This window comes from Pyrus communis, chromosome 7, assembly GCF_041283825.1.
Source record: "Pyrus communis isolate YQ-2024b chromosome 7, ASM4128382v1, whole genome shotgun sequence".
In the NCBI taxonomy this organism is placed as follows: domain Eukaryota; kingdom Viridiplantae; phylum Streptophyta; class Magnoliopsida; order Rosales; family Rosaceae; genus Pyrus; species Pyrus communis.
Genome location: NC_142571.1, coordinates 19,017,758 through 19,033,775, shown reverse-complemented (window position 1 = coordinate 19,033,775; position 16,018 = coordinate 19,017,758). Strand labels below are relative to the sequence as shown.

At 38.5% G+C, this 16,018-nt stretch overlaps 2 pseudogenes; one reads left to right on the top strand and one right to left on the bottom strand.

Moving 5' to 3' along the window:
- Window positions 1-3,857: 3,857 nt before the first annotated feature.
- On the bottom strand, window positions 3,858-4,430 carry LOC148695844 (kiwellin-1 pseudogene; annotated as a pseudogene).
- Window positions 4,431-14,574: 10,144 nt separating this feature from the next.
- LOC137734332 (putative ripening-related protein 1) lies at window positions 14,575-15,130 on the top strand (annotated as a pseudogene).
- Window positions 15,131-16,018: the final 888 nt, after the last annotated feature.

Sequence of the window (16,018 nt, the reverse complement as noted above, 5' to 3'; positions counted from 1 at the left end):
TAACTCAATTGGGAAGATCCGTATCTCAGATTTCCGATCCGTAACTTCCCAAGATCCACATTATGTTTCTAGAACAACATCCTAAAGTTTTGGAATGATTCAACGGTCGGATCTTTGCCAATTGCTAAAATTAAGTGGCGGCTGACGTTTTATTTTACGAGCTTACAAATCCAATGGGAAGATCTGTACGTCGGATTCCCGATCTGTAAGTTCCTATTGTCCTCAAATATTACGTACTATAATGTATTAAAGTTTGGTGATGGTCTAACGGTTGGATCGTCAATTCATATAAAGATCAAGTGGCGATTGCTAATAAAACTATGTTTGAACAATGATATTTCATCAACCGGACCTTACATATAAAATTGAGGTATCAAATTTATCCTAGGAGGGTCAGAAGGGGTCTTGGCCTACGCACCGCGTACACGGCGGTCAGCCGTCTTGACTCGCTAGAAAAATCAAATATTTCTAAAAATTCTCGAAGAAATGAAGATCTCATTGAGTAGAGAAAATTTCATACCTGTGACTAAGGCCAATTTGGCAGGGAAAAGTCTCAAATCGCCACGAACTCGCCGGAAACCCTTGAATTTGGGTGTTCTTAATTCGACTCCAAAACAACTCCAACGCCCCAACCAATGCATGGACTTTGTTCCTACGGTTAAGGGAAGCTTTTTTTGGTGGTGGTGGTTGACAAGATTACCTTCGGATTTGAGGGATCGCCGCCCCGAAGCCCCTTGCACCCACCAGTGCATTTCTCCACAATCCCGAAGCCAGTCTCTTTGAATTTGGTATGTAAATGGTAGAGGAAGGGTCGAGATGATGATTCGGAGTGGTAGATCGGCTCAATTTGTTGAAAAAATGATGAATTTCGTCGGAGAAACTCACTGGTCACCATCGGGTCACGAGTCAAGGGGAAACCGGTTCGGTTCCCCTCCTTCTCCTCTTCCCTCCTTTTTCCTTCTTTCCTATTTTCCCATTGGTTCTCCTCCTTTTATTCCTTTCTTAATTGGTTTGGTTCCTCCCTCCTTTCTCTCCTTTATCTTCCATCTCCACTGCCCAACTTTTCTTCCCTTTTAATCTGGGCCACACACGTGGCTTTCTAGATTTTGCTCCAAAAATCTGGAGCATTCTAGAAAATAATACATTTACAATTTTGCCCTCGACTTCATTCGTTAATAATCCTTCGTTATAACTCCAAATGACATTCCGTTTGCGCCCACGCGTTCGTAGCAACGAGTACTACGAAGATACGCCAAGAAAATGGATCTTACGTGACTCGACAAGGGGTCAAAAAAAGTCAATGCATTTGCCTTTAAGGGCATTTTCGAAATTTCACATTTTAAAATTATAAAAACTGTATTTTTTTGAGACGGGTCGTTACAGTATATTCATCCATCTCATTTGCATATATTTCAGGCATTCGAAAGAGTTGTTACAATTTAATTATTCTATTGTTGGTACTTTTTGTTGTGAGTAATTTGTGCACTATATTTATACCACTGCGTATTCAAAAAATTTATGTAGTAAACTCAAGCGATTACTATGTAAAAGTTGTTAACTAGTTTTATAGCATGTATTGTGTAATCAGCTCCAAATAATTTAATTTTAATTTTTCTACCATGTCTTGGTTGTAGAATTTATTTCTATAGCTAAGATATGGCTCACGCCCTAACTTGTGAATAGTCTTTATTCGCGGGTCGGGGTGTGACAAAAAATATTTTGGTTATTTTGGCATACTTTAATTTTGTATGGAATTAACTTCATGATTATTCCACCTAATTAAGTACACTGAAATTTCTACTTCTCGAGTTAAAGAATTTATTTGCTTAACAAGGAAGTTGTCTACTAGCTATCAAGATCATTTAAAGACAAACACGGGTCGAGTTCCTTTCAAGTGGAAGAGTATGATGTAGGACAAGATATTGGTCAATTCAAACAAAGCATGATGAAGAAAATAAAATGTTACAAATTTTGGAAAACAAAAATTAAAGCTGAAAAATATCGCATTCAATCGATATGGCTATAGAAAATGCAACAAGAAATCTACTAGTTATAACCGCCATACAAATGAAGTATTTATTGTTTCTTCTATATTTCTTGGTTAATTCAATATCTGATTATTTACAATAGAAAAAACTACCTCAATTATTGTTCTGACGACACTTTCATACTTCATCTTTTAAAAATAACAATGTCATACCTCATCTTACGAATTTGTGCCAATGTCAGACCTCCGTCAGTTTTTCTGTTACTTTTTCTATTAAATGCTGACGTGGTCAGAGATGGAACTCACTCACTAATGCAACTTGATTAAAAAATAATAAAATATATTTTTAATAATTAAATATTCAAAAATTAAAAAACTAAAAAATCTAAAAAATGGCCTAAGGGATCCGGCCTTCCCTTCCATGCACACCAACCCTTTTTCTTCTTCCCTTCGATAGCCACCAAACCCTTCACCATCCCCCCAACCTTTCTCCACCACCCTTCTCTCTCATTTCTTTCTCCTCTTTCTGGGATGCGGTCTCTCTTCTTCGTCCCTCTCCCCACTTGCACTCATCCTTCCCTCACCACCACCTCCCAATGCAATCCATCCCTCCCCTAGTCCCTCCATATCCAACCTTCCTTCACCACCCCACCGTCGCCTCTCTTCGTCCATCTTCACCACCCCACTGAAGAAACCAAAAAAACCAAGCCCACACCTAAATCCCACACCAAAAAAAAAAAAATTACCAAACCCACACCCAGATCCCCTTCCCCTCCTACACACCCATCACCCTCCTACCTTCTCTCCACCTAGTCCCTCCTCCGACCTCTCTCTTCCTCTCGACCTCTCGATTTCCACCTCCTCTCGATCGTCAAAACCCTCATCTCCTTCCCACCTCCACTTTCTTCGCCTTTAGACCCTTCTTCTCCTCCCTCTCTCCGCTGCTCTCCTCCTCGGCGCCGGTGGTTGCAGAGAGAAGAGGGAGTTAGAGTGGGAGAGAGATGCGGGAGAAGATAAAGAGAAGAGAGAAAGAAGGGTTGGTGCGGGCGGAAGAAAGGAAGGCCCGCATCCCTAGGCCTTTTTTATTAGTTTAGTTTTTTAATTTTTGAATATTTAATTATGAAAAATATATTTTATTTTTTTTAATCCAGTTGGACTAGTGAGTGGGTCCCATCTCTGGCCACGTCAGCATTTAACAGAAATAGTAACAGAAAAACTGACGGAGGTCTGATATTGGCACAAATTAGTAAGATGAGGTTTGACATTGTCATTTTTAACATATGAGGTATGAAAGTGTCATCAAACCCATAGTTGAGGTAGTTTTTTGTCATTTACCCAAAAAGATACTAAAAGTAAACGATATGGACTAAAGAAATAGCTAGAAAGAAAATCTTTTTGGATCTTGAGAGGGCTTCTAATTAAACTTGGGACTAAATATAGATGCAAAATAAGATTTAAACGTGGATGATGTCTGGTTATAATTCAGACATTGAATATTAATGTCATGTTGAGATTATATATTGTCATACTGTCAAATTAAAAACGATTGGTTATTTAGACTATTAATGCATATTGTTAAATTTGATAGTTTAACAAAATAATATCCAATTGACACCAAAAAGAGAGACAAAAATACAATGTCAAATATATGACAAAAGAAGATTACTCATTTCACTATTTCAAGTGAACTTTATCCCCCCAAAAACTTGGAATACTACGAAAGAAGAAACAGGAGAGATGATGATAGTACAACATGTTGTACAGCTTCACACTTTTTAACACAGTAGCAGCATTAGGTATGAGCTAGGCCAACAAAAGCATTGAACCTTTCACACTAATTTTTATTGGAAAACTGGAGGAAACCACTCAATTACGCATCAGACCAGAATATATCCATAAAACCCCATTTTGGGTCACTTTCTGACACTCCCAAGGCCTTCCAAACAGCTTTAGAGGCGTCAACCAAATTGTTAGCACACGGAGGCTGGTAATCGTGCTCTGCATCACATCCTACTGTGGAGTCGCACTCGTCGACAACCATCGCTTTGACACTCCTTCCATTACCATGGATGGTAATATGGCCTAAACACCGGCTCCCCTTGTTGTACCAGCCCGTCGACAATGCCACAACAGGAGTCTTATCCGAGTGGAACCTGTTGTCACATGCTGATGGACTGCCACCATCACCACCCTTTTGAAAGCTGTTGATGGTCAAGGTTGCTTTCGTTTTCTTAGACACCTGAGGTGAGCACGTGTAGGTGGGGTAAAGCTTGCCTTTTTTGCAGCACTCGGAGTCATTGCCTTGGTTACATTGTCCTGGAGGAGGCTCTTTCCCCCTAAGTTGGCCACTAGGATTGCATTTCTGGGCTTCAGTGCTCAACCAGTTCGTAGCAAAAATGATCAAGATCAAGAAAAAAGAACCTGAAAACATCTTGTTATTCATCTTCTTTTTCTTTCTCTTGGTTTGAAAAAGTTAGATCCTTTTGTTAGATATATATAGAGAACATGCATTAAGTCTTTGTTTGTTTGGTTCTTTTTTTTTTTGGATACTTTGACTTGCCTGAAACAGCGGGAATTTTTATGTTAAATTATGAAATTTTTTAGGGTGATTTTGTGAAAAATCAGTAAGAAGTTAAAATATTAATAATAGATCAACAATAGTTATGTTAATTATAAATAGGTCAATCATGTATTGTGATACTTAAATGCATTTAAAATAAATAAAAATTACAAAATCTGCAACTACAGTTGGCATCCACTTCAACTAACACTCTCTTTCTTATAGTTTTATATTTGGAATAAGTCAGTATGGATCAGACAATGCAGTGTTTGTTTCCTGATTCTATTTTTTACATTTAGATTCAGACACTGAGTTGCAGCGTCCATTTATTGGTTTCGTTTTTTTCATCACTCACACGCCTCCTACATGTTCCTTTGTGCATTTGGATTCAGACATTGCGTTGCAGTGTTTGTTTCCTAGTTCTATTTTTTCCATCACTCACATGTCTCCTACACTTCACACCTCACGCGACTCCCAATTTTACATTTAGATTCAGACACTGTAATGCAATGTCCGTTTCCTATCTTTGTTTTTTACATTTAGATTCAGACACTGTAATGCAGTGTCCGTTTTTTGGTTCTATTTTTTTTTTTTTTTTTACAATTGGATTCAAACACTACAATGCAGTGTCCGTTTTTTGGTTCTATTTTTTTTTTTTTTACAATTGGATTCAAACACTACAATGCAGTGTCCGTTACTTGGTTCTGTTTTTTACATTTGGATTCGAACATTGCAATGCAGTGTCCGTTTTCTGGTTCCCTTTTTTTTTTTACTTGAGTAGACTCTTTCATGTAAACGTAGGGCGAGAGACAGTGATAGAATATACATATTCTAACTATTTATTGGATTTAAATCCTCTCAAGATCAATTCTATAGGAATAGAAATCCAACGACCATATCCTCTTCCCCTGCCTCTCTTCCCCCTCAACTCCTATTTCTCCCTCGCACCCCACACCCCATCGTTGTTAACAAACCCCAAATTCAATTGCATGTCATCTGTGCTCTAAGTCTGATTTATTTTTTCACTATCCCTTACTGTTTTAGTTTTTTATTTGTCTTCTTTTTCTTCTTCTTCATCTTTGAGATTTCTCTCACTCTTATTCTTCCATATATGAAAAAGATCTCTACAACCAAAAGACATTGGTTTGGACGACCCCTCTCTTTGTTGTTTCATTAACATCGGTTGAGATTTTAAGGTCAAGGGACTTGCAACCGTGGGATGTGGTGGTGGTGGGGCTGATTTTGGAGATGGTAAGGTGACGGACTTGCAATTGGTGGTTATGGGTTGGGTGAGTTGTGGCAGTGGTGGAGTTGATTTTGAGGTAGGGTTGAATTTAATTTGGAATTTGAGGAGTTGGTGGTTCAAGGTTGAGAGCTTCGAAGTGAGGGAGAAAGAGAAGGATAAGAGATTTTGGCCGTTGGATTTGTATCAATGAATGAGATCCATCGGCCCAGAAGATCTCCACAAATTGATCAAGAGATGATCTAAATCTATATTTATAATAGTTTAAGCCCATATAACGTTTATAGAGAGAGAAAGAGAGAGTGAATAATAAAATATTCAAATTCTAACTATTTATAATGACTTAAAGCCTATGTGGCATTCATCATTGACCTATGTCTAATTAATACAAATATATCATTGATTAAGTTCAAAACAAAAATATGTCATTGATATATGGCTTAATAGTAAATTTTTTATTGACATTTGGCTAAATTACCTAATTCTTTATACTCCTTGACTGTGTAAAGTATACTTCTTAAACATTCAAAATGATTATCTGCTGACTGTATCTGCTTTTTAAAGAATATCACCACATACAAGAATTAAGTATCAGTTTTGTACTTATTGTTAATTCGTTCGGTATCCAATCTGTGTTAGAGGGCTTAGGTGATTCCAATACATAAGGATTATCAATGTGAAATACTAAAAGATCCATCAATTAAAAAAAATAAGAATTAATACTAGGTAGAAAGATCCTTGGATTCCTTACACCGCTTAGCCTTGGACAGACAGATGTGCAAAATGTGCCAAAAATTATGTTGGATGCCAAAATATGCAGCTTATGAGGTCTACTCTATGAACTATTTTCCCTGAATCCGTTTTTGCTCACAGTGCTAAAAAAAGGGTTGAGATGTTTCCCAAAAAAAAAAAAAAAAAAAAAAAAAAAAAAAAAAAAAAAAAGGGCTTGAGAGAAAAGGCAAGCGTTTTATTATTTGATGCTTCCAACAGATAGAGTGATTGAGTGCTAGATTGTGTTTTGTGCATTTAATCAATTTATGGACCAAGAGATTGTGCCATGACTGGGATTGGTTCGGTCTAAATTATTTTCTTTGCCTCGAGTGTAAAGGACTTCACAATTTTGTTTAAATTTTTTTTCCCTAAGAGACCATGATAAAAAGTGTATAAATCTTAAAACAAAAATAGTAAACGACAACAAGGTGATATGCGTTTATTGTGTGATCAATTGCAAGAGTTTAGGCGACAACAAGGAAAAATTCCCATTCAAACTTGGTATTGGTTGAAGCGACTAAGTGGTAAGAAATTTTTTCTGATTTCTACAAATTGTAACTGGAAAAGACAGATCAAGCAACTATTAGAAAACAAGCTAAAATGACGGAGACTAATATTTCATTATATGCCAAAAAACGGTGGATGTCCAAGGTGGAAGAAAAAGAACAAGAAATTTTGCTTGTTGACAGTCTCATTGAAGAAGACCTTTCATAAGTGGAGGCTCAAGAAATTTAAAGTATGAGTGATTCGGAAACTGTTATGATCTTGGAGAATCATCAATCTAATAAATTGGAGTTAAATTTTCATTGTTGACCAAACAAGAAAATTGAGAAAGGAAAAATATTTTGGTTATTTTTGGCATATTTTAATTTGTATGGAATTAACTTCATGATTATTCCACCTAAGTACACTGAAATTTTTGCTTCTTGAGTTAAAGAATTTATTTGCTTAACAAGGGAGTTGTCTACTAGTTATCAAGATCGTTTGCAGACAAACACAGGTCGAGTTCCTTTCAAGTGGAGGAGTATGATGTAGGACAAGATATTGGTCAATTCCAACAAAGCACGATGAAGAAACTAAAATGTTTCAAATTTTAGAAAAGAAGAATTAAAGTTGGGAAATATCGCATTCAATCGATATGGCTATAAAAAAGCAGCAAGAAATTTACTGTGGATGCAAATTTTCGCTGTTTTCTCCTTTGATGAAAATGCACTTGCAAAATAATAACACCTAAGATTAAGGCCAAAAGCCTCACGCGCCCACGATGAATTGGAGGGAGGGGCCTTTGGCCGAAGAATCTCCGATGCCAAAGTTAGAATTTGAGAGAGAAAATGTTAAGGAATTTTTTTAGGAGAGAATGGCCTTGCATTTTAGTGGGAAAACATGGCTATTTATAGGGGAGTGACCAACCCTATTTGGAGAATAGGGGCCGGCCACATATGGTCAAATTATGGGTGTAATTGTATGATATTATGTGAAATAATATCTTGCAATTAACTTGGCAATTAATCCCAAATTGAATAGGAAAATTGGGAGTTACCTTTTGAGTGAGGATTTGATGAGGAGTAATGAGAGGGTTGAATAAATACCATTTTGATCACCTTTGACTCTTCTTTGATTGAGTCGTTATTGTCCATTACATGCGCATGGGAATCCCGGTGCGGCTTGAGGGTAATTTTGTCATTTTCACCCGAAAGAACATGTGTTGCCTCCATAATTTTCTTGATTATTTTTTGCTCCAAAAATGCCCTGACACTTGATGGGCTGCTCGCAGGAAAGTGCAGCAGGTGTAAAGATCTCCAACTTTGATGCTAATTCCCACTTGGACATGGAATTAGATTCTTCTATGAAAGGGAAATAAATCGCCTTTAAAGCCTATTTAAGCCTACCTTAAGTAGGGGATTAAATCAACTTCGAAGAGCAATTATTTATCCCTACAAGAAACAGAGAAAGCTAGAGGATATTTGCTCCCCCTTCCCTAGCACTCTTGTTTGCTTGCCCGTGCAAAGAACCGTCTTTCGTTGATTTCTTTGTCTTCTCTGCACCAATGTAAAAAACTTAATTTTCTTTGTCTTCTTCTTGGGTGATGCTGCCACGAGGCAGTTGTCGGGGTGGTGCGGCACGTCGGCTGGCAGGGGCCAGAAGTCGGTTTGGCATGAGTTTAGGAGATGGTGTGGCAAGGGCCACAACTTGTGTTGCTTAGCTTGACTAAAGCCAAGGGCTGGCTCGGCATGGGCCAAGGAAGTGGCGTGGCATGGGCCATGGTTTGGGCTACCACGTCTAGGCTGCTTGCCAAGAATGAGGAAAATGCTTGAATTTGAATTCTTAGTTGCTGTAGATGGAGCAATCAAGGATGGAGCTGCTAAGGATGAAGTGTCAGATGAGTGAACTGTTGAGTGCGAAGTGGCTGCTGCCCCCTAACCATTTACTACTTTGCTGGTCTTCGAGTATTCAATTTTTTGAGTTGTGTGGCCTTCTCGCACTAGAGAGTAATTAGTTTATCCTCTTGCATTGGAGAGCATACCTAGATGGGTGTCGGGGAATTAGTTTACCCTCTCGCACTGGAGAGCAATTAGTTTATCTTCTTACACTAAAGAGCAAACCCAGATGGGTGTCAGGGAATTAGTTTACCCTTTTGCACTGGAAAACAATTAGTTTATCTTCTTGTATTGGAGAGTAGACCCATATGGGTGTCGGGGAATTAGTTTACCCTCTCACACTAGAGAGCATAGAAGTTATTATGAGCGCAGCTGAGGAAAATTGGACTACTAGACAACTGAAATAATCCTCAACCTGTGAGGTCTTGTTCGGCAATCTGCTTGAGACTTCGAACTGCTTATAGAACCAGTGTAAATGTGCACGTAGGAAGCGTGGTAAGCTGCTGCCAGACTTTCTTCAGCACTATCATTAGATGTTTCGTCGTGTGCGCTTTTGAGGCTTGGTTGGTGATCAGCTGAGAATCTGAATAGATTGCATGCTTTTTCACCGCTAAGTCATTCGCTAGCAGGGGTGCTAATAAAACATTTTCTTCTACTCCGTCATTGGATGCTTTGAAGTTTGGAGTGTCATGGGCTTGGTAGGCGCGAGCCACATCTCAAGATAGGCATAGTTAAAAGCCATGGTGACAAATCAAAAGTTGTTGGGAACCATGAAGTAGGTAGGCACGGTTGTGAGCACAGAGTTGGGTCTAGCTAGGGCCAGGTTATGCGCAGCAGGAGGAATTGGACCACTAGGTCCATGATGCTCGGTTACTAATGATGTGCTGCTTCAGTACTGTATTGTCTAGAGTGTTGAGAACAAGACCTGCCCCCGATTCTTGGTGGTTAGGCTGATATGTCATTTTGATACTCATCTGCCCCCTGCACGCCATTAGGTTAAGCTGCTGTGTTTGTTAGAACATAAGTAATATTTGTATCTGACAATCTATATGGGATAGTTCCGTTTGCTCAATCTTGTCAATGAAAGGTGACTCGCTTATGTTGGTCATGTCTTGTTGGAGTGCCTTGTTAGTAGCTTTGTTGCGCTGGAAGTCGCGTAATCATTCAGTTAGGAGCCTCTCAACTTCTTCCTAAATTTTCCTCTAAGCTCCACTGCACCCGATCGTGACATGATGGTCTAGGCTTCTCTTTCATATGCTTAGCTCGTCTATTTCACGACTACGGTGCATTTGTTCCGTCGTGTTGCCTACTTCGGTGTGAGGTAGAGGATGCCCCTGGTAGGCTTAGCCGCAAATGAACATTTCGCCTAGAAGGTTGCTCATTTTGATTATCGAAGTCTGGCCCCAACAGTGAATGTATGCTCGTCCGTGGGCTTAACCTGAGTACACGCTCCTCCGCGCACAAAGAATTGAGTATACGCTATCTTGAGGGCCCATTCGGGAGTGTACACTGCCAGAACGCTTGGTTCGTGACTGGTCAAGTGGTTGCTTGCTGGGACACTACTGGAGAGATTCGTTGTCTGTCCTTGTCCTACTTCGGGACACCTCGTCTAGGGCACGCTGCATCTCGATAAGTTGCAAAAGCTAATTCACCAAGGTAGTCTGATGCACGAGGGCGTTTGTCAACTCTATGACTTGTCGAGACAAGTGTTGTTTGCCATTTGGGGTTGAGAAGCTTGGATGGTGTATGTCTCTTTCAGTAGTGGAAGTGTAATGGACTCTGAGCGTGAGGTTTGAGTTGGAATATGTCAAATCTGCGGAGAAATGAGGTGAAAATACCCCCGGTTCAATTGTCGATCCTGAAATCTGAAGCTGGGACGGTTGAACTGGTCTTAGACTGGTTGGGAATACTTAGTGGGCCACGGGAGTGGGCTGGACCATGGAAAAGGGTTAGGTTGAGGGAGCGGGCCGGATCGCTGACGTGGGCTAGGTCGTTGAAGTGCGCGTGCGTTAGGCCTCATTTCTCTTCGGCGCGGCTTGGGCCGGCTGCTGTGTAACGTAGGCCTGGGCTTGGCGCTGCTCTGTGGTGTGGGCTTAGGCTTGCCAGGCTACTACTGGAGTCTAGGCCTAGGCTGTTGAAGTGGTAGCAAGCTGTGCTGCCTCCAAGGTTTACACCTCTTAGGTCGTGGCCTGATGGTCCTGCTGCCATAAAGCTGGCCCACTCCCCACTGCCACGGTGGTCCCCGTGGCTGCCATAGTGGTGGTGCTTCATGGTGGCAAAGTTGCTCCTTTTGCCATCGCGTTGAGCCTCGTGGATCGTCGTGGTGAGGCTACATCTCGTCCTCCATCATTTGATCCAGATCTTTGAATGTAGGAAGTTCCGTTCGTCGTGGTTTCCAAATTTCCCATCATTGTATTTTTTTTCCCTTACCTATATTCAAAGAATTAAAAAAAAATCTAGGAATAAGAAAGTATGAAAAATTTACGAACGAACAAGAAATGAGAAACTTTGAATGTGAAAGGCTTCTTTAAGCGTGTGAATTAAATTCTCAATGAAAGCACCAGTTTGTGAATGCAAATTTCCGCCATCTTCTCCTTTAATGAAAATGCATCTGCAAAATAATAACACCTAAGATTAAGGCCAAAAGCCTCGTGCCCACGATGAATGGGGGAGGCTTTGGTCGAAGAATCTCCGATGCCAAAGTTAGAATTTGAGAGAGAAAATGTTTAGGAATTTTTTGGGGAGAGGATGGCCTCACATTTTAGTGGGAAAACATGGTTATTTATAAGGGAGTGACCGGCCCTATTTTGAGAATAGGGGCCGGCCACATATGGTCAAATTGTGGGTGTAATTGCAAGATATTATGTGAAATAATTTCTTGCAATTAACTTGGCAATTAATCCCAAATTGAATAGGAAAACTGGGAGTTACCTTTTGAGTGAGGATTTGATGAGGAGTGATGAGAGGGTTTTGAATATAAATACCATTTTGATCACCTTTGACTCTTTTTTATCACCTTTTTGACTCTTACTTGATTAAGCCGTTATTCTCTGTTGCATGCGCGTGGGAATCCCGGTTTGCCTCAAGAGTAATTTTGTCATTTTTACCCAAAAGTACACGTGCCGCCTCCATAATTTTCTTGATTATTTTTTGCTCCATATATACTAGCGTTAGAATTCGGCCTATTATATGTTGATTTCGAAGAGAATTACGAATCGAACAAAACTCATGATAAACCATGAGGCTCACGCATTTAAGACCAAAAATAATTTTTTAGGCTTCCAAAATGCAGTGCTAAGTTTAGTAATAAAAATCGGATCTTTTGATTTCCATCCAATTAATGTAATTTATTTTCGTTTTAATAATATATAGAAGAATACATGGATATTGAACTTGATGTTGTAGAAGTAGCTAATTGAAAACCTCTTGCTTCTTGGTACCCACTTTCAAATAAATGAATCGTGTAGGTATCAAGTAAAATATGAATGGTGAATCGTCTACTTATATGATACCTTTGAATGAATAAATAATTGGATTAATTGAATTAATAGTACCCGTAGTGATAGGATAGTCAGAAAAGTCACAATGGATTAATAGTACCCGTGTTGATAGGATAGTCAGAAAAGTCACAATGGTAAAAACACTTCAAAGGTTATATTCTTATTTTAGGGCTTTTCACATGCAATAATATCACAATTTAGAGAAAAACACTTTAAACTCTGTAGAGAAAAACCTAATTTTATAACGCAAAATGAATTTCACAAGCAACAACCAATTATGGTACATGACCATTGGATAGACGAGGGATATTTTTCTCCAATATTTGACTTTGAAGTGTTTTTCTATAAAATTTATATTTTTTGGCGATTTTTCTAATTCACAATCATTTTGTTTATGCTAAATCGGTATAAAATTCATGACGGCCAATAGTTCCTTTCACACATTCCATCTCCCAATGAAAAACCACGTATACGATTTTAAATTTTCATCAGAAGCTGACATTTGCTATGTCCTCTTTACTGTGCTTCGTCTTATTTACAACTGAATCAGATGGCGGTGAGAGTGCTGAGCCTGCCGATGGCGAGATGCCATGACAAATATATGAAAGTTGAAACAATAAAACCTACAAGTTTCCTCAGTTGGAGTAAGCAAACAAGTTGTCAATTTTAGGTGACATATACGATGTGATTCCCACATACGATTTTAACTTTTCAACAGCTAGAATGTCAACGGCGATTAATTATAAAATAACATATGTGCTGTATTCATTAGTGTTAGTGAGTTCAATTTAATTGGAAACATAGTTAAACTGCTTTCTTGTCATCGCAAGGAAGATGTTTTGAACTGAGTTTCCTTGTATGAAGGATCGAAAACAAAGCAAAAACACGGCATTAGCAAAAAAGAGTTGATATCTTGGTACAAATAAATTTTTTATTTTTTTTTTAAATTAGGAAATGTATAATCAACGGTCAGACCACATTAATTTTCATCATTGATTTCATTTAATCTCACTAGCTACTAAATCACTCACATTGGGTGGTTAGAGTGAATGTTAGTTTTTTCTGTTGCTTGTTGGTTTATTTGGTATTGACGAAATAAATTTGTTTTTGAGCAAGTTGGTTTATTTGGTATTGGCGAAATAAATTTGTTTTTGAGCAAGATTTTGTAATGACTGATGAGCCTAACACTGTTATTCCTACTTATTTTCTTATCTTCGTAAATGGTTAAAAGCTATTACTCACAAGATTGATAAACCCTATAGGATTGAATCTTTGCTCCATTGGGAAGCTCCTCCTTCAGATTGATTTAAGCTTAATTGTATGGTTGCAAAAAGGGAAAATAATAATTATATTGGAGCAGGTGGTGTTTTAAGAGATTTTGATGATAAATGGATTTCTGAATTTTGCGCCAATTTTGACACAAGTGAGATTCTTATTGCTGAACTATGGGGACTTTATTTGGACTTCCAATTGACAGGAGATTAAGGATTGACAAAGTAATATTAATGGTGGAATTAGAATCTGCACTCACAATTCATTTGGTGTTGCAAGCTGCTGGCACTAATCATCCTTTGGGTCCTCTGTTTTGGCATGTCAAGAGTTGCTTTTAAGATTGCTGTCACGGCCTGCTGTATGCTGAGTACAAATATTTGATTTACAAGTTCATATTACACAGTATGATCGAAGTTTAATCTTAAAATTGGCATATTTATGTATACTAAAATTGGCTGCTTCCTGTTCTGTATGAACTATAAACTAGTACGACGTCTTGTTCAAGTATAAACAAATCGTCTGTCCAAGGCAGTCCCATATAATAATAAGACCTCTTTCGCATATAAACCATAAATTCCAATGGAAGTTTATGATTTTGATCCTTGGCATAAATTTTTCTGTTTGGAATATATCGTAGCATAGTTGAGTAGTACGACAGTTGGATTTACCCTTCTCATAAAATTTATTCAGGCCAGTGGCCTAACGCAGATGGAATGTAATACAAAATTGCATAGCAAAAGATACGTTGTCTAGTGATTAGTTTTTTTTTTGGTGAGTAGTTTGCTATGTATACCACCCCCAATTGCTTTAATGCATCAAGCATATCCCACACAAAGCTATCTACCACAACAAATTAAGGGAAAATGAAGAGCATTTTTTCAAAGAGGTCCATTGTCCTGTTAGTCGTTCTCCTTTCAGCAGTTTGCTTGGTCACTGAGGCTCAACAATGTCGTCCAAGCAGGAAAATTAGAGGAAGAAAGGCCCCTCCAGGAAAATGACTCTGATTGTTGTAAGGTTAACAAAATGTACACAACCTACACATGTTCACCGCAGTTGTCTGGTGGGAGCACCAAGGCTTACCTTACTCTTAACAGCTTTGAGAAAAATGGTGATGGTGGCGGTCCTTCAGAATGTGACAACCATTACCATAATGACAACACACCAGTGGTGGCATTGTCGACTGGATGGTATAACAACTGAATTAGGTGTCATAACCACGTCAGAATTAATAGCAACGGGCGTAGTGTGGTGGCCATGGTAGTGGATGAGTGTGACTCTACAGTGGGATGCGATGCAGACCATGACTATCAGCCTCCTTGCCCTAACAACATTGTTGATGCCTCAAAGGCTGTCTGGAAAGCCTTGGGCGTGTCCGAGGACAATTGGGGTGGCCTAGATATCACATGGTCCGACGCTTAGCTACGTTGGGCTTAATCTATCATGTTGTTTGTTGCTTCTTGTTTATGTTTATGAAATTTACTTGTAATATGTTATGTGTATATCATAGAAGCCAATATATAGAGCATTGACTTTGGTTTATGTGAGCATATATACTAAATCTTCTATCATCTTATTTTGTTTGTGTGAAGATATAAAACAAAAGTAGAATAAACTTGTCTGTTTACTATTTTTTCTTATCAAGCCTCCTAATCGATTATATAAAGACGGAATTGAGTTCCGTCTCTATGATATAAAGCTATCATATAGAGATGAGCCGCTTTAAGTGTTCCATGCATATTAAAACACAAAATGAATCATTAACTTGGAGTCAACATCGCCAAGATCAAAGTAAACCAAGATCTTCTGTGCTTTTGATCACTCAAATTTATTGAGATGCTTTCTTATTTATGTGTAGCAGCATGTGCAGGAATTTAGTTTTATATTTTGACTTTTTACTTAGGGTCCAAGCAATAGCCTAATGGAATTCTAACCTTACACTTGAAACAAATCCTTTAATTAACTGAGACATATTAGGCGTTGGACAGAGGGTAAATATCAGCTACATATATGAAATTCAATAGCTTCATGAATAAAATTTGACGACAAGAGTTGAAATAAAAGCAAAAGAAATGAAATTGAAATAATTCCCTTTATATATATCCATCAGTAAAACATCTTTTTAACTAATTGAAAAAGGTCAAACTGAAGTTATTAAAAGGAAAAAAAAAAAAATGGTGGAGAACATGTGAAGGTTGGGTACATTTTGCCAGCCTTACAGCAATCGGAGTCATTCTCCTGGTTGCATTGTCCAGGACGGGCTTTCCTTCCTCTAATTCTGCTGCTAGGACGACAACATTGCGGAGCTCA